The 23,842-nt window shown below is 36.7% G+C and overlaps 2 pseudogenes; both read left to right on the top strand.

Annotated features, from left to right (window-relative positions):
• The first annotated feature begins 3,955 nt into the window (after positions 1 to 3,955).
• Positions 3,956 to 5,509, top strand: LOC148296703 (mogroside IIIx synthase pseudogene; annotated as a pseudogene).
• A 16,300-nt stretch (positions 5,510 to 21,809) lies between these two features.
• On the top strand, positions 21,810 to 23,282 carry LOC110763545 (UDP-glucosyltransferase 29 pseudogene; annotated as a pseudogene).
• The last annotated feature ends 560 nt before the right edge of the window (positions 23,283 to 23,842 follow it).

Below are 23,842 nucleotides of genomic sequence, written 5' to 3'. Positions count from 1 at the left end.
TGAGAGTTTTTAACTCGTAGGGTTCTATGGCTAGGACTGTTACTAGAGCTTGCTTCTCCAGAAGAACGGATAGACAATATTCTCCTAAGGCTTGCCATTTTAAAATTCTGGATTTTATGCTTTCCTTCTGTTCTCCTCCTAATTCAAGGTTGCTAGTCCCTGCCTAGGTCTCTCAACGCCTTAGCTTAACGGGCAACGGCTAATGAGCCTATCTGACAGCTAGACAACTCGATGACTAGTGAGTAAAGGAAACTTGACAGAAAAACCAGAAGATTAAACCAACAACTTAGTTTGAACCTTAAACTTAACAGCTCTTCTAGGGACTTTTGGCTCTGATACCAGGTACTGGCCCAGACTCTTATATATATATTTATATATATATATTTAAAAGCCTTTTTAAATGTTTGCAATTCGTGTTGTTTAAGAAAAATTATAAAAAAATTATTGGTCATGATCATTGGAGGTTAGACCATTGAAACCCATCCCTTTTTTATTTATTTATAAATGTAGTCACCTTTTTAAATGTTTTCAGTTCGTTAAAAAAATTATAAAAAATTACTACTCATGATCGTTGGAGGTTAGACCATTGAAACCCATCCTTTTTTTTTTTTTTTTTCTGTTAATGTGGTCAACTTTTTAAATGTTTTCAAGTGTTCTTTAAAAAAAATTATAAAAAATTCTTGGTCATGCAATATTATCTCTAAATAGTAGTTTAATTAAATTAAACAATACATAGTTATGGAATGTATGAGTGTTGTACCATAGTTTTTATCAAAATAATAAAATATGAAGGACCCTAAAATATAGCCCTACATGACTGGAGATGGAAATATTTAGCCTTGTACTATTCTTTAAAAAATTAATATTTTGGAGGGCTAAATTTTTAGCCCTGGACTACATTTAGCCTTATGACTGGAGATGGCCTCACTTGCTTTTAATCATGTAAGTTCTGTCATGCCTTTATTCATTTACACTAACCTTAGATCCCACATAGCTTCAATAGGCGAGATAGAATAGATCCCACATAGCTTCAATAGGCGAGATAGAAATTCTTCTCCAATGCAGTTCTTGAGCTCTCTTTCTAATGGGGTGAGATTTCTATATGAGTAGGGTAATTGACTGCTAGAGAAGGGACCTCTGTTTATATGCATTTACTTAAGTGTCTTGGCCATTAAGAAACACTTAAGTAATCCAGTTTGCATTAGAATTGGTTGTTTTAATCCATATGGAATTAGGAATTCTCAAGGACCTTATTTTCAATTCAAACACTCTTTTAACAAAAACTGCAGATAATGTTTAAGTCTATACTCCTAAATCAATGTAAACTGCCGAGTTCTTATGCCATTAGAAGATCAAAAACATGGTTAAGACAAGATATTATCTTACAAATCGTGCCACATGAATTTAGCCATACTACGTGGAATTTGATTTTCGGTCCCCACAAGTGACGAGGGAACTAAAAACCACCTACAACCATCAATTAACTTTTCTTTGTTCCTTTGAAACTTTTCAGATGCTTGGTTGTACTAGGAATAGCAATTTTCCCCGCGGGTAAGGGTCTTCGTGGGGATTCAACCCTAATGGGTCGGGTATGGGGAATTTTTTTGGGTATGGTGTTCGGGGAGGGGCGGGGATGGTATTTTAATCCCCAACCTGAACGCTCCCTGTTTAGAATATATATTAATTTTTTGATGAGGTATATATATATATATATATATATTGCCATATATAAATATGCTATTAAAGTGATTGTACCGACTAAGTTTTATATTTTATATTATTATATTATATACTTATATAATTTATACAAATCATATGCCACACTACATATTTATTTAGTTAACTTCCAATATATATATAAACATTCTTATATTGTCTTATAAGTATATATTATATATATTTATTATCTTGAATTAGTTTTTTTTTTTTTTCAACAAAGTAGTTATATATTGATTTTTTCTTCCGTAATGGGGGGGGGTCGGGAAACCCATTCCCCAACGAAGGTGGGGATGGGGAATCCCCGATATGAATATTGCGGGTATGAAGGCGGGGATGGGGGAGAAAAGCTTACTGGGGATGGAGATGGGAATGCCATACCCACCCTCGATTCGACCCATTACCATCCCTAGGCTGTACTTTGTCCTTTTGTTTTAGGCTTTCAGAATCTTGCTTGGTGCAGTTGCGTGCAATTTGAGCAATCCTTACATGGTCTACATTATTCCGCGTGCATTAATATCACCCAACAAATCATGAGCTTTGCCTTTAACAAGTGGTGTTGTAGTTGTCTGCATTTACAAAATATAACACAAACCTCATTTTCGAAGTCTCTTACTTTTCCAGATGGCAAAAGGTCGTCGGATTCCATCATAAAAATGATTCTCGGAGAACTTAATACAAAATAAAAACGATTCTCGGGAATATGTTTTGTAGCCGTCGATACATGTTTTGAAAATGACGAGATTTGCGGCCAAAAACGTTTTCTTTTCATTTGGCCAAAGCTTCTTTCACCTCAATCTCCATTTTTTTAATTGAAAGGCGTTGATTTCTACTTTTGGTTAAAAGTGCCACATAGACCTTCAATAATATTATATAATATAAAAAATACTGTTCATTTCCCTCTAACCGATATGACATATGTGACGTGGAAAAACAGCCCGTTTGATAACTATTTTAATTTTAATTTTTAGTTTTCATTTTTTATGGTAAAGTATAGAGGAATGAGAGTGAGAATGGGAGTGAGGATGAGATTGAGAGAGATGAGAGGATATGAGGAAAAAGTAACAAAAGTGAAAACAATTTCAAATGGATTTCAGTTTTTAGTTTTATTTTCACTTTTGTTACTTCTTCCTCCCTCCTCCTCTCTCATCTTCCCTCTCAATCTCATCTTCACTTTCATTCTCCCTCTTTTTCCTCTATACTCAACACAAAAAATGAAAACTAAAAACTAAAATTGAAATGGTTATCAAAGGGGCCCTTAAAATTGAAAGCTTTTAGCTTTTGTTAAAGACTAGCTATTATAGATTGAGCATGGCTTGGCTCCTTAAACTTAGGGAAAAACTCATCCTCACAACAAATGAAATAATGACGCTTGTAAAATTCAAAAAGGAAAAAAGTTAAACAAATTTGAAAGAAAACAAAATTCAAGGAATTTGACGAAGGAATCTGAGCATTTGGAAAAAAAAAAAAAAACACAAAACGAGTAGGGTGTATGCATAATAGTGAAACATGTGAAATTAAAATACAATGAGAAAAATGAGGATAACATGACAAGAAATTTCTCTCCATGCACATGTAGTAGTACAAAAATGTGTCCAGTTAAAACCATTCAGCTGCCAAGGAAGTTAGATTAACTGTGTGCTCCAGATTTCTCTGAATACTGAATGCACATGCAGTATGGCAGAAGAGCCAATAATCTGGAACATTCGTATGAATTCATCCCAAGTACGTCCCATTCAATATGGAACTTTCATACGTTTTTCTACAAACTTCTATTATTATGATATGAATGATGTGTCATTCGGTAACGTTTTCAGAGAATGTTTTCTTAGAATATTTTCTGAGAATGAAAACAAGAAAACGAATTTACATTTTCAGGAAATGAAAATGCGTCTGGTAGATTAATTAGAAAACATCTTCATAAAACAAAAACAATGAAAACGTGTCTGGTAGTTCAATTTGAAACAATAATATGTGAGTTATTTTTATGAAAATGATGAGAATGAAAACAACGTTTTTCTGTTTTCTACAAGTACACATGAACTTGTTTTCATTTTATGAAAACATTCTCAGTGTTTTCTGTTTTTGGGTCATCGAACGTGTTTTTACCTCATTTTTGTTCTTTGAAAATGAAAACAACTTCTTAAAACGTTACCGAACAGGATACGCTGACACAACACGTTTGTGGCGCATGACTCATCTTCTCAAGAAAATAAACTATATATATGAGGAGGCCATTGGCCAACCAGTGCCTCAAGAAAAAGAGTCACAAGAAAAAAAGGATTCTTCTCAAAATCCAACCATGGTTAGTGTTCTTATGCTTCCATGGCTAGCTCACGGCCACATATCTCCCTTCCTAGAGCTAGCCAAGAAGCTCACCAATAAGAACAATAATTTTTACATATTTATTTGTTCCACGCCTGTAAATCTCAGCTCCATCAAATCAAAACTCTCTGAAGAATACTCTCATTGCATTGAATTTGTGGAACTACATCTTCCACATAATGACTTGCCACCTCACTACCACACTACCAATGGCCTCCCTCCCCATCTCATGGCCACTCTCAAAAAGGCCTTTGACATGGCCAGCCCCAACTTCTCCAACATCCTCAAAACCCTAAAGCCGGATTTGCTCATTTACGATTTTCTTCAACCATGGGCACCCTCTCTTGCTTTGTTGCAAAATATTCCAGCCATAGAGTTCAGCATCATGAACGCTGCGCTCTTGAGTTCAATTTGTGCTCACGATCTCAACAATCCTACTGCCAAATTTCCTTTGCATCTTCGGGATTACGATATTCGAAAGTTCCACAATCAGTGTGAATTTTCATCAAATGGCATCAAGGATGGAGACCGCATACAGCAATGCTGTGCTCGATCTTGTAAGATCATTTTGGTAAAGACATCTAGAGAGATTGAAGCAAAATATGTTGATTATCTCTCTGATTTAGTGAGGAAGAAGATTGTGCCGGTTGGTCCTCTTGTTCAAGACCCAATGGATCAAACACTTGATGAGGAAACATGGATCATGAAATGGCTGAACAAAAGGGAGAGGTCTTCAGTTGTGTATGTTTCCTTTGGCAGTGAGTACTTTTTGTCCAAGGAGGAAATAGAAGACATAGCTCATGGGTTAGAGCTTAGCAAAGTGAGCTTTATTTGGGTTATAAGATTTCCTAAGGAAGAGAAAGGTACTAGGGTTGAAGAGGTGTTACCAGAAGGGTTTTCAGAGAGGGTGGGAGAGAAGGGCCCCCCAGTCAAAAATATTGGAGCATTACAGTGTCGGTGGGTTTGTGAGTCACTGTGGATGGAGCTCAGTGTTGGAGAGCATCAAGTTTGGTGTTCCAATTATAGCTTTGCCTATGCTTTATGACCAGCCAATCAACGCTAGACTAGTGGAGGAGGTGGGTGTTGGAGTGGAGGTTAAGAGAACAGCAGAAGGCAGTTTGCAAAGTGAAGAGGTAGCAAAGATGATTAGAGATGTGGTGGTGGAGAAAATTGGAGAGGGTGTGAGAAAAAAGGCATTGGAATTAAGAGACAACATGAAAAAGAAAGAGGATGGAGAGATAGATGGGGTGGTGGAGGAGTTGATGCAACTGTGCACCAGATAGGAATCAAGTACGACGTTTTGCATATAATTTGCAATTTGTCTAGTAACTAAAAATATTAATGTTGGATTTGTATTCTCAGTTTTAAGCGATGTTGGTTTTCTTTGTATGTGGGAGAACAATATTACTATGGAGGAGCCCAAAGTTTGTGTCCCATAAGCAATAAAATTGCCAGCTTTTATATATTATTATAGACTTGTAAGTTTATCGCTTTTTCTTTGTTATGGTGGTTCGAATCCGAAATTAGTGAACTGCAGATCAAAATCCTTTTTCGCTCACCTAGACCAGTTCACATTAAATCTGAAGTTTAAGTATGCAGTTAGACCAAACTGCCTACATAAAGCTTCCACGTACGTTTCTCTTATCTTCAAACTTTTTGTCGATCATGACTCGTCTCGTCTCCATCACTACACACCTGTCCAGCGACAAAGGAATAAAAAAAATTGAATTATTCTCAGCCAAAACTCAACTCCATCAAGCCATAACTCTTTGAAAACTGCTCTCTAGCCACTGTCAAAATCATGACACTTCCATGAAATAAAATTGTTGTCAAATAAAAAATATCTAAAATTGTGGCACTCTTCCCCTTATAGGTCACGTCCTCTAAGTCCAGATATTTTTCTTTTGGGATCTTTTAACTCGATCATGATGAAAAATTTAACAAAAAATATATATACAAAGGCTTTTTAGGAGCTATGGTCCTGAACCTGTACTCATATGTGCTTTTAGTGCTTCAACTTTCAAAATGACTCCCACTGTCCCTCAACTCCACTTTTATTTATAACGAAAGTGTTGGAGCAACTTCTGTTACCTTCTTCGGTCAAAATGAGGGGCAAATTGGTCCTATCGCTCACTCCCATACTCCTAAGCCCTCTCTCTCTCTCTCTCTCTCTCTCTCTCTCTCGCTATGAAAAATGGTGGTAGCATAAGCTTTCTCAATGCCACTGAGCTTCTCATTCGCTTCTTGCCACATAACTTCAGCTCTTCATTTGTTTTTCTCTCATGTACAAACCACACAACACAAAATCATACAACCATTTTTTAATTTTCGTGTATATATATGCATAAAGTAAAGTAAAAGATAGAGAATGACAAAACATTCAAAATACCAGAAAATGTCATTGCTTAATGCAAACATTAAGAATTTAAATTATAAATTAAATTAGGATAATATGATAAATTCAAACTTTTTCATATAAAAAAAAATTAATTAAAAAATAAAATCAGATAATGAATCATATTTTTATGAAACACAACTAGCTATCATCTTTTTAAATTCTGAAATAAAATAAAAAATTTTAAAAAATCCATCATCGAAGTCCACAGTATATATAATTGATTATTATTTGGCAATAAATTTCTGGTGTTATGCAGAAATCCATCATCGAAGCCAACAGTCTACCTTGCAGAGTCCGTACAACCACATGCCCTATTCCAAATCAGGGCCTACCCCCAGACCAAAAAAAAAAAAAGGGCCCACCCAATTTTACCACTGCACTCTCTCCCCGCCCAAAATTATCAAGACACACATGCACAACGCCATTGAAGTTGAGAGAGGGAAGGCAAAAATTGAAAGAAAAAAGATTGAGAAACTCCTAACCCTATGAGAGAAGAAGACAGAGAGCAGAGAGGGTTGGGGGTTGAGTTTTTTTTTTTTTTTTTTTAAATTCTTTAAATTTTAATTTAAACTATTTTTTTTATATATAAATGACTAAACACATAAAAGGACCAATTTCAAGGACGGATCCATGAATTTTACTAGGAGTGGGGCTAATTTTTTTTTTCTTAAAGCAACTAGCATCTCTACCGCAAGTGCGGGAGACTTTCCCTATCACGCGCGTATCACAACTTATAATTTTTTTAAAATAATTTCCAATCAAGCGAATAGCGCGACTCAAAATTTAACAAACAAAACCTAAATCATACAATTTAACACTAACAACTGAAATTGAAAATTAAATAAAAATAAAGAGAGAAACTTACTAAGATTGAAGAACCACCGAAGATATTTTGACACAATTTTGGAGAGGAAGAGAGTCACTTCTTCTTTGGTTCTCTCGTGCTTTTAGGCTTTTAGGCTTTTAGGCTTTTAGGCAAAAAAAATTTTTCGTTTGACTTGGATTGAAACCTATTTACTATGTCAATTTTTTTTTCTTCTAGGAAAGAGAAATTCGAACTTAGCATCTCCTACAATATACACTAAATGAAGAGATAGTATAAACCAAGAAAAGGATAATATCACTTTTTCATAACTAATCAAGACTCCTATAAATTCACAGCAACATGGTCCATCACATTAAAATAGGTAGGTGCGCTACTAATAATTGCATACAAACTCAATGAGAACGACTGTCCTAAAGATGGATTCGAACATGGGATGTGTTTCTGGATTGAGAAAATAAATATTACTAAAATCAATAGTTAGTCGATTTTTGTCGATTAGACACTTCGAAAATCAAAAATTCTAATTTGTGCCCTTTTCATACCAAAATCAATAGTTAGTCGATTTTTGTCGATTAGATACTTCTATGTCAATTTTTTTTTCTTCTAGGAAAGAGAAATTCGAGCTTAGCATCTCCTACAACATACATTAAATGAAGAGCTAGTATAAACCAAGAAAAGGACAATATCACCTTTTCATAACCAATCAAGACTCCTATAAATTCATAACCAAATATCACCTTTTACTAATTATTTGATTTAATGTTTATTTTAGGTCAATAGTTCTTTTTTCTTTTATGTGTAAGTCAATAGTTATTGTTGATGCTTGGATTTCGCACCATCAATCAGAGTGCATTCAAACCATTAGGTCAATCCTTTCTCAAGTGTGCACCCTCAGGTTTTGAAGAGCATACTTCTGTACACCTCCTTTTCCTTTCACTCGATGCAGCGAGGCATTACGGATGGTGGCTCTGATCTCCTGAAAAGGAAGAGAGGTAGGGGTCACTGAAGCGTGGTTGTGGTGGATTCATCAACCACCCTCCGATGTCTAGGTCAGATTCTTCTCAAGGAAGGACTGAAAATTATTGTACTTAAGCATGTAGGGATTTCCAGTGACCTCTTTTTGGTCCTTTTCGATGTGGGATTGTTGGTCATGTGATGGCGTGACATCTTTGAAATGGCTGGCTGGTGGGATCCTCGTGCTTTTGTATTTCCTCTTGGGAGTAGCGCGCGCTTGATGGGACACACAGTGGGTCTTGTACCATGTGTCATTAGGCCTCTCAAAGGTGAGGTGATTGGTTCAGCATGTCAAGCTGCTGTTGTGTGGTTGCTTTTCTAGGCTTGGGTTGCCTTTCTTTACCTTTTCTAGGCCTGGGTGGGCTCAGGGAAGATTGGCTTTAGGCGCCTTGATGGGGTCCAGTCACTTCCTCAAGTGATCTGGGCCTGAGTTCTTGTTGGGCTCTTGTGGACAGACCCTGTTGACATATCAGGCATACAGTTAATACATTTGACCTTTTAAATAATTATCACATTTAATATTAGACCTAATGTTAACCTCCTATAATATTTTTTTTGGGTAAATAACACGAGGTGTCCCCACACCTGAAGGGTGTGATTAATCCTCGCTCAAGGTTTGGCTTGTCCTTGGCCACAAAGTGCTTCCAACGGATTTTGAACTCCTGCCATTGAGGCACTAGGTAGCTCGCCAGCTGGAGGTGGCAGTTTGCCAACCTTCCCACACCTTGTGGTTGCCTCCTACAATATTTTTATTAACACATGCAAGCAATAATAGGCATGTTGTACGTATACAACACAACCAAAAATCCGGGGTTCCAGGTTTGGGTTGGGAAGTATTTGGACATGGTAGTGAAGTGCTTGAAGTTGTGTTTGGAAATTTAAGATACTGGAGGGAATTTGATTGATGAGGTAAGCTGCAGAGAAGACGACTTCTCCCCAAAATGACCGAGGCATATTGGTATCAAAGAGAAAGACACGAACTACTTCCAATAGATGTCTATTCTTTCTTTTAGCCACTTCATTTTGTTGGGGAGTGTATGGGCATGAGTGTGAATGTATGATGCCATGATCTTGTAAGAACTTGTTAAGATCATAGTTGAGAAATTCTCTGCCATTGTCAGAGCGGAGAACTAGGATTCTGGTATGGAATTGAGTCTCCACCATTCAATGGAACTGTTGAAACTTGGAACCGACTTCCCCTTTAGTTTTGAGAAGGGAAACCCAGTCGGGTGCAATTATCTATAAACGTGACAAACCATCGAGCTCGCCCCGGAGTGGAAATTTTAGTAGGGCCCCAAACATCAGAATGAACAAGAGAAAATGGAACCAAACTTTTATTTGAACTTAAGGGAAAATGAACACGATGGCTCTTGGCCAGTTCACAAATATCACACTTAAAACTTGAAATATCTAAACTAATAAATAAGGATGGAAATAACTTTTGTAAATATCCAAGCGAAGTATGTTCAAGATGCCTATGCCATAACCAGACGTCGGTAGTTCGTTTCTCAACACTAGCACCCCCAAACTTGAAAGCTTGACCGACTCAGGCTTCACTGTTAGACGCCAAGTCCAGGTAGTAGAGTTTGCCCCTCCTCGTACCACAACCAATCGTCTTGCTGCATAGAATATCTTGAAAAACACAATGAGTAGGCCAAAAGGTTATAGTGCAATTCAAAGTCGTAGTAATTTGGGCAATAGATAAGAGATTATGGTGCAAGGATGGAACAATCAACACATAATCCAAATTGAGGGAATTAAAGAGAGAGTGTGAACCCTCCCTAATCATGGAGGAGGGAATTAGGGACAAATTGCCTCTCATACACCGTCGCCAATTAGGTACCTGATCGGTTCATAATTGTATATTATTTCTTACCCTTCTAGCTTATGATTTGGTTATGTTTTTGAGTTAAACTTGTGCTTTTAATCCTTTTTGTGTTTATCTTTCAGTTAATTGAGCTTTAGGTAACAATGATGGCTTTGGAGAACATAATTCATGCAATTCAAGCATGTTAAGGCCTAATTTGGATGAATTGATGAAGAGCTTAAAGACAAATTCATTATGGCTACAGCCCCCTGCCAGTCCAGTTCCGTAGGTCATATTGCAAGCTTTGTTTCAGCAACCTACATAGCTCGGATGAGGCCACATTCTTCATGAAAGTTGCTCCAATTGGTGTGTACTATAACATATCCAAAATTCAGTCCCATTGGATAAATCTGGAGTCCGTTACCTAGCAAACACAGAACCATGCTCAGGATGGATCTTATCAGCGCGGAAAATGAGTTAGCAATTTGTTTCGGCCTTAACTTCTTCCTCCGACCTTGGATTGGCCCAAATAACATATGGCTGGAAAGAAGACATTCTGAACTTCAATTTAGAGTGCTTAAAGTCCTAATTTGATTAAGAGAAGCCCAAGTTGTAAGCCCTTGAAGTTTCTGGTCATGCTGACCTCAGCATGTGCTGGTTGGATGCTTGGTCATGGTGAGCTAGGTATGAGCTATCATTTCTGGTTGGAAGCTTGGTCATGGTGACATGAAGATGAGCTAGGGCTGCTGGTGGGATCTATTGGTGAAGTGCATCAACCAATTCAAGATTTTCTAATACAAGTGCATCACCCAATTTAGATTTTCTAATACAAGTGCATCAACCATTTCAAATTTTATAAAACAAGTGTTGTATGCATTAGCCATACTTAATTCAGATTTTCAGCTTCCTTAGGCCTATATATAGTGAGGTTTCCCAAGCTTGTAAACACACCCCAAGGGGGGGAGCTCTCAAACACTTCTCTAGAGCTCCCTTCCCTTCTCTCCCTCAAATTCTCTTAGTTTCTCTTTCTAGTTTTCAATTGTTATAATGAGATCTTTGTGCTGAAATTCTCCTTAAGTTTTTCCAAGTTCTACTTAATTTTCATTGTTATGTAAATTCTTTTCTTTAGTTTCAAGTTTGATTAGTTTCCAAGTTTCAATTATGATTCTTGTTCTTATTCATTATGCTTATAAGTTAATATGCTAGTTTGAATGATTGATCACCATTTAGGCTTGCATGTTAGCTATCTTGGTTTGAATTAAGAGTAGACACCATGCTTTAATTCGAATTGAACTATGAATAGGAAGAGTATGTATGGACATTCGACAACAGGGATTAGATACATGCTTGGTTGTTTAAATTGTTCTTCTATGCTTAATGGGTTCCTAATGCTTAATTTTAGGTTAGACAACAAATGATCAAATTAGGGAATTAGGAACACAAGGTTATGACCAAACACCATGGCTTAATCATACTTTAGCTAGAATCAATCCGTTAATCTAATTGAACTTGGGAACTTATCCGCTTGAGTTAGTTATTTCTTTATTCCTTGTTTTATTTATTTCCTTTCTTTTTCATTTATGTTTTGTGTAGGAAAACTGAGTTGGATCATTCAATCACCAATCCCTGTGGAATCGACCTCGCACTTACATACGCTAAACTATCAACGGTTCGTGCACTTGCGAGTATCACAAGTTGAGGATGCAGCTGTATCCACACAACAAGTTTTTGGCGCCGTTGCCGGGGATCGGTAACATTGTTTGATTCTATTTGGCTTTCCTACTTTAGTTTTTTTTTCTTAACTGGACAATTTCAAGTTTTAAAGTTAATGACGTTAATGGACAAGTTGTGTTTGTAGTCCAACAGAAAAGGACAATTGCCCAACAAGCAAGAGAACTGGGTTTAAGTCCCAGCTTACACAACCCATTGGTGCTTGTTGCTTTGAAGCATGGAATTGGATGTGTGTTGATTTTTCCTTTTCATTTTTAGTTTTTTTTTATATTTCGTAATCCTTTAATTCTGTTTCAAGTTTTTTGTGTTCGTTTTAGCAATTTATGATAGCTTAATAAAAATGGAGAGAGATGGCAACCTCAATCATAAGAATGGGGAGTGTGGAGCAGTGGGAGAAGTCGCGACCTCCAAATGCATCCATGCTCGACCTAATCGCTTCAAGGGGGAGTATTCCAATCTTTTCTCTTTAGTTGTTTTGTTATTATTTTAGTAATTTTAATTTTCTATTTCTTTTATTAAAAAAAAATTAAAAAGATTTTTTATATTAGCTGACTCGTGGTAACTCCAGTGAGCGTCTCCGTCAATACAGTGTCTAGGAGTTCTTTAGGCGACACCTTCGGTGTCTAAGAAGTTTGGATTTTAAGTGGGACCTTTGTGACCCCTCCAACCTTCCCGGATCCCCTGGCTGTGTTTTCTGAGGCCCTTAACTGGTCATCCATGAGTTGCTTGTATATTTGTGTGTTTTATAAAAAAAAAAAACAAAAAAAAAAAAAAAAATTTAAAAAAATTGAAATTTGAGTTTTTATTTTTTTTATCCTTGTAAATTGAAATTTGGAACTTCTTTTATTTTATTTTATTTATTTTTCTTTGTGTGGTCAGTTAGTTGTAAATAATAATAAATTTAAAAAAAAAATCAATTTGGAACTTCTTTGTTTTCTTTTTTTTGTTTTGTTAAGTTAGTTTATGTATTTATTTACGTGGTGTGGTTAGTTAGTTTATTTCTGAGTGTTAAAAACATATTATTTTTATTTCACTCAAACACTGCATTACAAACAAAGAAAAAAAAAAGAAGTAAAAATTTTAAAAACAAAAACAAAAACAAAAACAAAAAAAAAAAAAAAAAAAAAAAGAACATTCAAATAAATTAAAAATAAAAACAACTTCTTCTTCTTCTTCTTCATCTTCATCTTCATCTTCATGGCATGCCTCTATTATCTCTTACTTGCAGAATCTGCAGCAGCTCCACATGGTCCTCATTTTTTCTCTGCAGTGCTTCCACGTGCTGATTGGCACAGTAGAGCCGCTTCTGCAAGTCCGCCACCATAGCCTTCAAGGAAGTTATTTCCTCGCTCATTGCGGCACACTCCCGTGTTCTCGCCAGCAATCGCATACCCAAATTGGTAGCCGAGACCGCATGGAGAACAGTTAAATTATTGGACTCCTCCACCGCTGCTTTGTCAGACCTCTGTGCCACATGCAGATGATCTGTCGGTGTGAGCTTGCAGCCAATCATGCCTCCAAGCAGCGCTGCTCTGTTCGGCATTGCCTCAGAAAAGTTCGGTATTACCTCAGCAAAGTTTGAGGCCGTACCGTGATGATATGTGGAGTTTGGGAAGACATGGTTTTGAGGAGCCCTTATCTGCGCATTCGGTGGTGCAAGGGACAGTTCAAGGCTAAGATCATCAAGGTGAGTGCATGAGGATGCCATTGTTTTGTTTTTGGATTTTTTGATGTTTTTCTCTGAATTTGCAGGAAGAAATGCGGGGTACTCTTCTACTTCACCGAGATGAGTTTAAATAGACTTATACAGACGAGGGAGCCGAAAGCACTTCGGATCTCGAGGGTGCTATCCTGTGCTCTTTTCTCTCGGATCCCTTCATTTCTGGCGCAAATTGCGAGCACGTTTTTTTTTAAAAGGGAGCATGTCTACACTTTCACTTACTTTTGCCTCCCTGTTTTCTGATGTTTGTGTTTTTGCTTTTTCAGTTTTTATTTTATTTTATTTTATTTTCAATTATTTTCTTCTTGTTTGACAGGTTTCTTAATAATGTAGTTGGAAGAAGAGACAAAATTAAAGATGCGTCTTGGACACCTGGTGCAAGAATCCCAACTCTTCTTTTAAATTCTTGTTTGAATTGCGTGTTTATTTCAGTTTATTTATTTATTTATTTATTTTGTTTTTTTTATTTAATTAGGTAGTATAATTTAAAACTCATAGGATATTCTTTGAAGGAGCTAAATTTTTGGTAACTCCAGTGAGCAACCGCAGTCTATACAGTGTCTAGGAGTTCTTTAAGGCGACACCTTCGGTGTCTAAGAAGTTAGGGTTTTAAGCGGGACCATTGTGACCCCTCCAACCTTCCCGGAACCCCTGGCTGTGTTTTCTGAGGCCCTTAACTGGTTATCCTTAAGTTTTTCTCTTAAAAGAAGAAGCAGTTATTTGTGTATTTACTTAACTAAAAATAAAAATTAAAAAAAAAAAAAAAAATCTTGTTTGGGTCTTCGTGTTTTTGTTTGATTGTCGTTCTTTAAATTTAGGGTCAATCGTTTCTTTGAGATAGCTAACGTTTTTATTTCCCAATTAAAGAAAAAAAAAACACACATACACTTTAAAATTAAATAAAAACTGAAATCATTTCTTCTTGGCCTTCGGTGTCTCGACCATAGGAGCTTTGAGTTTGGCCATCTGGCTGTCCTCTTCCGGGGCTTCACGCACAGCCTCTTGGGGCTCATCACTTGAGCTCCCAAAGATCACAATCTTAGCTTGAGCGTAACTACTCTCGCGATCTGCTTGCTTGCGTTTACCCGGTCGGTCTAGGTCCTCCAGTTGCTTTCTCATGTCGCGAGAGTACAACTCTACCATCTTTGATAGATTTTTATTCTCGTCTCGCAATACTTCTAGCTGGTGTCGATTCACCTCCACAATCCTTGACCTCTCCCTTTTCAAGCTTTTTATAGCACTCTGACAGTCTTCAACCAAACTTCGCTCCGCCGCCAACTGAGCTTTAAGCACCTCTACCTCATGGGACTTCGCAAGTAGGCGATGACCCAAACTTGCGACACATGCTGTACTCTGCACGCTCAGTGCCAGGGCATCACTCGTGACCCGGTTGTCATCCCTTGTCCCGAACACACGTATATCTTTGGGAGTCACTAAATTTCTGCAAACTCCAATGGCAACATCGTTGTCCAGGAGTATTGAGTCATTGACAGTCACAGGCCCCCGTGCGGAGGCAAAGTAGGGCATCCATACTGGTGCTACTGCTTGGCCTCGTGTCTGAGTCGGTGGAGCTAGGTTGAGATCTAACGAAAATGGGTAGGAAGAGGCCATTTGATTTCTCACTTTTTTCTTCTTTTCTCTTTTGTGTTTCTGAGTTTGTGGTTTTGTTTTTATCCCCTTCTTTTTCCTTCTTATAGATATAGTCTTTGACAAACCCTAGCCATTGCAGCGTCTAAGCATTTCTGAATCTCCAGCATTCATCGAGTCCCACAACCTTCTCGCTTTCCAACCGTACCCAACACATTTATCTCGACGTGACCTTTCTGAACGGACGCGTTCAGTAAAGTCATCACGACTTTGTATGGCCCCGTAATTTCTGCTTGTGGAGTCTGCGGCGCCTCTATGCGTCGACACGTGGCTCCTGCTTTCTGCCCGTGACTATCCATGAGACGACATTAGGGACCACGTGCTTTCTTTTCAGAAATCCCACTTTGCGCTCATAATTCACGTTTTATCTTCTTTTTAAAATAATAATAATAATAATAATAAAATGTGTGGGCTTCAGAATTCATTTTGGGTCGGTTTTTCACCTTGTTTGGGTTTCAAGGTGGGTTAATTTCATTGTGGGCTTTGGGCTTCAAATTTTTTTGGGTTTCAGAATTGTGTGATTAGGGTTTACTGTTTCATTTTTTGTTTGTTTATTTGTTTGTTTTGAAATTTTTATTTTTGTAATTATTTTATTTGTGTATTTTAATTCTTGTGTGTTTTGTGATTTATATTTACTTTAGTACCTTTCATTTCTTGCTATGACATTGCTTGTTCCTAATTTTTAAACATTGAGGACAATGTTCATTTCTAGGTTTGGGGGTATTGGAGTTTAGCATGTAAATTTGATTTTTTTCCTTAATTTAATTTAATTTTTTTACTTGTTTTTATTTTTATTTTATTTTGTTTGAGTCTTGCTTTTATTTTTATTTTGATTTTATTCACTTTCCGAACACATTTGATGAGATTGTGATAAATGTTTGCATGACTTAAATGAAAATTGGATTTCATTTTATTTTAGTGTTTTTTTTCTTTATTTTAAAAAAAAAAAAAATTTAAAAAAAAATAATTTTAATTTGGCATTGTTCTAACATGATATGCTTGAAACCTTCTTTAAACTTGCCATTTGTTTCATAATTTTCCAATTAAAGGATTTGCATGATCTAAAGAATTGTATGAAGCATAAATTAGACTTATATAACCAACCATATAAAGTGAGCTTTTGAGCCTTGTACTTCAATTCATGAGTGTTATATACATACTCTTATTTTCTTGTCATCAAAGTTGTTGTTTGATCTCATTATTCATTGATTTGGTTGAACACTTAAAAGTCATTCATTCTTATGCAATTTGATTTCATGACATTTAAGAAGTGATATTAAGGCCCTCTTTGGATCGTTTGTGCCTTTCAAGCTAACCTTATGCATGCTTAAGCATGATTTTCCATTGTTAACCATTTTGAGCCTACATGTAAACCTTTTCTTTCATTTACCAATTTTATTTCCTCGCCTTAGCCCGAAAAACAAATATTTACCTTTCTAAGGAACTCATGAGCTTTAATTGGGATGTGTTTTTCATACTAAGTTTGGGAATGGGTGTTACATTTCGAAGAAAAAAAAAATCACACAATTGGTGAAAGAAAAGAGAAAATTTAAGTGATGGTTGATTGAAATTTCATTTTTGAGCCTTCAAAATAAATTGGTGTTTGTTCAATTAAAGGAAAGGAGTATCAATCAATGTAAATGAAGGTATAAGGAGTTTTGATCAGGTAAAAGAAAAAAATCTAATCGTGATGATTCGAAGTCTTGTAAACAATTATTTTATGCTTTTGCATTGCGAGTTCCTTGGACTTTGTATTATCCATATCCTTCATTTCTTACTCACCTTACACCCTTGGCCCCATTACAACCCATGTTAAAGACCTAAATTGATCTTAAATGTCATGTGGTTGAATTGCATTCATTTTTCTACTTTTAAGTGTTTGACATCCTTCTTGAGATCATATTAATGCAAGTTCTTCATATTTCTATTGCGAGTTAAGTCCCTTATGGTTTAACTCTATTCTCATGTTTATAACTGAGTGTGCATTATAGCCCTCTTCTGAGTGATTCATTTGTGAGAGGACAACTTTGGTGAGATTTGAAGTTGAACTTATGCTTTGTATGATTTTTGAAATTGTGTGAAAACTAAGATTGGGGAATTTGTTGCATTTGGCTATCACACTACTACACTTTGAGCATATTGTGTTTAGAACTTTGCCGCTTTGTAAATAATGTCTAAAAATTGAGCTTTTATTGTTAAAACGTTTAAGTCATGTGCATGAGTCATTTATCTTCAGAAAATGTTCGGAAAAATTGTTTTAAGTTCTTTGTGTTTTTGTGTTTGTTTTTGTTTTTGGTTTTGCTTAAGGACTAACAATCTTTAAGTTTTCTAATTACTTTGTTTTACAGAGTCAGTAAAACGTTTGTGGGTATCGTATCTGTTAAACCCTCAGGAGACACAACTCCTCCTACTAGGGATGCCTAGAGGTTTAAAGGCTTGTTGCATATGCTAAATGCAATCGAGTTACCTACGAAAGTGGTTTAGTTAACTTCTAGTTTTGTTTTTAACTTTGTTTTGTGTTGTTTTGCTCGAGGACTAGCAAAATCTAGGTTTGGGGGTATTTGATCGGTTCATAATTGTATATTATTTCTTACCCTTCTAGCTTATGATTTGGTTATGTTTTTGAGTTAAACTTGTGCTTTTAATCCTTTTTGTGTTTATCTTTCAGTTAATTGAGCTTTAGGTAACAATGATGGCTTTGGAGAACATAATTCATGCAATTCAAGCATGTTAAGGCCTAATTTGGATGAATTGATGAAGAGCTTAAAGACAAATTCATTATGGCTACAGCCCCCTGCCAGTCCAGTTCCGTAGGTCATATTGCAAGCTTTGTTTCAGCAACCTACATAGCTCGGATGAGGCCACATTCTTCATGAAAGTTGCTCCAATTGGTGTGTACTATAACATATCCAAACTTCAGTCCCATTGGATAAATCTGGAGTCCGTTACCTAGCAAACACAGAACCATGCTCAGGATGGATCTTATCAGCGCGGAAAATGAGTTAGCAATTTGTTTCGGCCTTAACTTCTTCCTCCGACCTTGGATTGGCCCAAATAACATATGGCTGGAAAGAAGACATTCTGAACTTCAATTTAGAGTGCTTAAAGTCCTAATTTGATTAAGAGAAGCCCAAGTTGTAAGCCCTTGAAGTTTCTGGTCATGCTGACCTCAGCATGTGCTGGTTGGATGCTTGGTCATGGTGAGCTAGGTATGAGCTATCATTTCTGGTTGGAAGCTTGGTCATGGTGACATGAAGATGAGCTAGGGCTGCTGGTGGGATCTATTGGTGAAGTGCATCAACCAATTCAAGATTTTCTAATACAAGTGCATCACCCAATTTAGATTTTCTAATACAAGTGCATCAACCATTTCAAATTTTATAAAACAAGTGTTGTATGCATTAGCCATACTTAATTCAGATTTTCAGCTTCCTTAGGCCTATATATAGTGAGGTTTCCCAAGCTTGTAAACACACCCCAAGGGGGGGAGCTCTCAAACACTTCTCTAGAGCTCCCTTCCCTTCTCTCCCTCAAATTCTCTTAGTTTCTCTTTCTAGTTTTCAATTGTTATAATGAGATCTTTGTGCTGAAATTCTCCTTAAGTTTTTCCAAGTTCTACTTAATTTTCATTGTTATGTAAATTCTTTTCTTTAGTTTCAAGTTTGATTAGTTTCCAAGTTTCAATTATGATTCTTGTTCTTATTCATTATGCTTATAAGTTAATATGCTAGTTTGAATGATTGATCACCATTTAGGCTTGCATGTTAGCTATCTTGGTTTGAATTAAGAGTAGACACCATGCTTTAATTCGAATTGAACTATGAATAGGAAGAGTATGTATGGACATTCGACAACAGGGATTAGATACATGCTTGGTTGTTTAAATTGTTCTTCTATGCTTAATGGGTTCCTAATGCTTAATTTTAGGTTAGACAACAAATGATCAAATTAGGGAATTAGGAACACAAGGTTATGACCAAACACCATGGCTTAATCATACTTTAGCTAGAATCAATCCGTTAATCTAATTGAACTTGGGAACTTATCTGCTTGAGTTAGTTATTTCTTTATTCCTTGTTTTATTTATTTCCTTTCTTTTTCATTTATGTTTTGTGTAGGAAAACTGAGTTGGATCATTCAATCACCAATCCCTGTGGAATCGACCTCGCACTTACATACGCTAAACTATCAACGGTTCGTGCACTTGCGAGTATCACAAGTTGAGGATGCAGCTGTATCCACACAACAGTACCCCAATTTTTCTCAGGCAACAATGCGCATCTCCATGACTTGAGACCATAAGGCATAATTGGTCTCAGTCAGGGTGACGCCGATAGGGAACGGGGAGTTGTCATAGTGAATAGCAACGATTTGGGGAGTAGAGGTGGAGGAGCCGTCGGCGTGGGGAAACGAGACAACGTCCATGGTAGCGGAATGATTTGAGGGTAAGATAAAAGGATGTGTTTAGGGAATTTGATTTGATAATAGGATTTGATATGAGAGTGGGAGAACTGTATGTGAGGAATTTGTATTTGAGGAATTTAGATTTGAGGAATTTGATTTGTATGTGAGGAATTTGTATTTGAGGAATTTAGATTTGAGGAATTTGATTTGTATGTGAGGAATTTGGATTTGAGGAATTTGATTTAGGGTTTGTGTTTGAATATGAGGAATTTAATATGAGGGTTTAGAAACAAGCTATGATCGATTGTTCTGATACCATGCTAAAATATGAATATGGTTTGAATACTTTAGGTTAATTGTATTCTTCTTCATAATGAGGTATATATAGGAGTTTACATGAGAGCTGTACAAGAAAATAGACACAATAATCAATTATGAGAATATCTCCTAATTATACAATGATATGTCAACTATATAAAATAAGAAAGTAAATCCCTTAATTAATCAAGGAAATAAATCTCCTTGATTAATTAGAAAGGCTTATGTCAACACATGTCAATTTGGTAACTAGGAAGTATGTTAATAGTTTTAGGATCTTAAATTACATTTAATTATCTAAAAATTATTATATTTAAATATTTAAATAATTAATTTTTAGTTCAACATAGCATCAAATATAGGTTTTCACTATTTTGCAATCTAGCTTCTTAGTTTGATGCAGTATCAAATGTAGGTCAATACTTAATTCAGCTTATGTCAATTCGATCTAATCCAAGACAGTCCCAGAATTTAGTGATCAGTCCACGACAATCCACCGTACCAAACGATCCCTGAAAATGCAATGACACTTATGCCTTTAAAGTATAATTGCGAAAACCTCGACGGTACGAAGCAAAACTTTATTTAACTAATCCAGCTAATACAATGAGGGATACGTAACACCTAACCCCGATCTAATAAATGTTCCGGAAGGGCGTCCTGCACAAACGCAGGGAGCACTCTGACCAAGACAAACTATCATTTATGTGCAAAGCATATTGTGCTACCCTATGAGCAGCTTCATTTACTTCTTGAAAAATATGTATGAACTTGTTTGGTGGAAATCCTTTTAGCAAAGCTTTAACATCCTCAACAATGCAGCCAATAAGAGAGTAATCAGTCGTTGAGGAGCGTACATGTTGAACCAAAGTGAAGAAAAAGAGAGTATAAAAGACAACATAAATTTACGTGCTTGATTTACATACTTATACATGTTGTTTGTTGTTATATATGTTGGTTGCTTCCACGTTTCTCTTCTTCAAACGTTGTGTCATGACTCATCTCCATCAAGAGTACCATAACTGTACACCTGTCCACCAACAAAAGAATCTAACAATTAGATTATTTCTCGGCACATCGGTATTCTCATCCGTCAATGCTCAGCCTACGGCCACATGTCTCTCCATGCATTGAATCTATGCCACCTCTCTGCCAAATCATGCTGCTTCTTCTATGAACAGGTATCTATCACATTAGAATAGGTCGGTGACATAACTGCAAGAATAAAAGTTTTGTTATTGGGGTTGTACTTTTGTCCTTTGTTTTGGTGTATTTCATGTTTGCTACACGAACAGTCTGGAACTTACAGGAACCATCTACTGACATTCATACAACATGAAATGTTAAAAAGAATTTGTGAAACTGAAGGAATTGGAAAATTATATATGGAAGACTAAACCATAACCATAAGGTGTCATCAAGGTATATAAAGACGTAAATTTTATTATGATAAGAGTTATTTACACTGACACCGCCTATAATTTTTTGTTCTTTTACTAAATCCTAAGTTTCGAAGATTACAATAACGCTCTCAGTGTTTTCACCAAAATATCGAGGATAGTCGATGTAAATATCCATAATTAAACGCTGTCTCTCCGCCACATTTGGTTGTAACTCGTAAGAAAGTATTCTAAACACTTTCTTCTAGAAACATTGGTCGAACTTCTTACAATTTTATACCACATTGTGTATCATCTTTTTAATAGAAATAGACCCCATTGTATTGGTTTCTATTAGAAATGTGGTATAAAAATGTGGCATTACCCTAAAAGTTTATGCCACGTATTTCCCTTGACTTAAGTATGCACTGACACGAAGACTCCACGCGTCCCTTCCAACTTCTATGATGCTAAATATATACAAACACATAGAGCTAGCCATAACCAAACCTATCAGCCTATAATCAAGCAACCGAAAGAAAAGAGCCAAAGAGGGAGATGGTTTACTCTGAGCACAAAAGCATTACTGTTCTTATGCTTCCATGGCTAGCTCACGGCCACATTTCTCCCTTCCTAGAGCTTGCCAAGAAGCTTACCTCTAAGAGAAATTTTCACATCTTTATTTGTTCCACGCCTGTCAATCTCACCTCCATCAAGCCAAAACTCTCTCCAAAATACTCTCATTGCATTGAATTTGTGGAACTTCATCTTCCGCATGAAGAGTTGCCTGAACTGCCACCTCATTACCACACCACCAATGGCCTCCCTCCTCATCTCATGTCCACTCTCAAACGGGCCTTCGACATGTCCAGCAATAACTTCTCCAACATCCTCACAACCCTAAAGCCAGATTTGCTCATATATGATTTTATTCCACCATGGGCACCCTCTCTAGCTTCGTTGCAAAATATTCCATCGGTCCGGTTCATCACCACCAGTGCTGCCTTGACCTCACTTCGTGTTCACCATCTCAAGAACCCTAGTGTCAAGTTTCCTTTTCCTTCGATCTATCTTCGGGATTACGAAGCTAAAAAGTTCAACAATCTGTTAGAACCTTCGTCAAATGGCATCAACGACGGAGACCGCGTTCAGCAATGCAGTGCTCGATCATGCAACATCATTTTGGTGAAGACATCTAGAGAGATTGAAGCAAAATATGTTGATTATCTCTCTGGTTTATTGGGGAAGAAGATCGTGCCAGTTGGTCCGCTTGTTCAAGAGCCAATGGATCAAAAAGTCGATGAGGAAACATGGATCATGAAATCGCTGAACAAAAGGGAAAGGTCTTCGGTTGTGTATGTTTGCTTTGGGAGTGAGTACTTTCTGTCCAGGGAGCAAATAGAAGAGCTAGCTCATGGGCTAGAGCTTAGCAAAGTTAGCTTTATTTGGGTAATAAGATTTCCAAAGGAAGAGAAAGGTAAAAGGGTTGAAGAGGTGTTACCAGAAGGGTTTTTAGAGAGGGTGGGTGAGAAGGGAATTATAGTGGAGGGTTGGGCTCCGCAGGCAAACATATTGAAGCATTCAAGTGTTGGTGGGTTTGTGAGTCACTGTGGATGGAGCTCAGTGTTGGAGAGCATCAAGTCTGGTGTTCCAATTATAGCCATTCCTATGCATCTTGACCAGCCAATTAACGCTAGATTAGTAGAGGAGTTGGGTGCTGGTTTGGAGGTTAAGAGAACAGGAGAAGGCATTTTGCAAAGAGAAGAGGTAGCGAAGGTGATCAGAAAGGTGGTTGTGGAGAAAATTAGAGAGGGAGTGAGAAAAAAGGCATTGGAATTAAGAGACAACATGAAAAAGAGAGAGGATGAGGAGATTGATGGGGTCGTGGAGGAATTGATGCAATTTGTAGGAGAAAAGGAGTTGACACTTTAATAATCATTTTTATGATTTTGAATGCTCATGTGAATGTTGGATTTGACTTCTCTACTTTTTACTCATTTTCTAATCATTTTGAATGCTCATGTCAGATAAACTTTTTTTTGGATAAAATAGTATCCGTTCATTGCTATCCTTTAGGTGGTTGTATTCTTCTATTGAATTTTGAATTGGCATGTGTAGCAACATTGAAACACCACAAGCCCTGCACGTGCATTAATATGCTTTTTGTTCAAGAATTTCAAACAAGGCCAAGGACCACTAACGCAGTGGTCCGAAGCAATTACTCTTTTAGTAAAGGTTATGGGTTCGAGTCTTAGCATCTGTGTAGTGTGTGTGAGTTTAGTATGATATTGCCCCTCTCAATAGGAAAGGTCTTTTAAACATAGTAATTTTTAATAACAATATTAAAACCTTGCAAGTGCACAAATCAAATGATAGTATAGTAAGCAAGCAAGGGTCATTCCCACACAGAGATTGTAATCTAAAGAGATGTTTATCAATGTCACACAAAGAAAACTAGAACACAATTAAACACGAAAACAAAATAAAAATTGAAATCACAAGGACTTCCACACACACGCCAACACCAAGGGGGTTTTGATTTGATTTTGTAAATAAA

This window comes from Prunus avium, chromosome 2 (genome assembly GCF_965620075.1).
Source record: "Prunus avium chromosome 2, drPruAviu1.hap1.1, whole genome shotgun sequence".
NCBI lineage: Eukaryota > Viridiplantae > Streptophyta > Magnoliopsida > Rosales > Rosaceae > Prunus > Prunus avium.
This window is presented reverse-complemented; position numbering and strand designations above follow the sequence as displayed.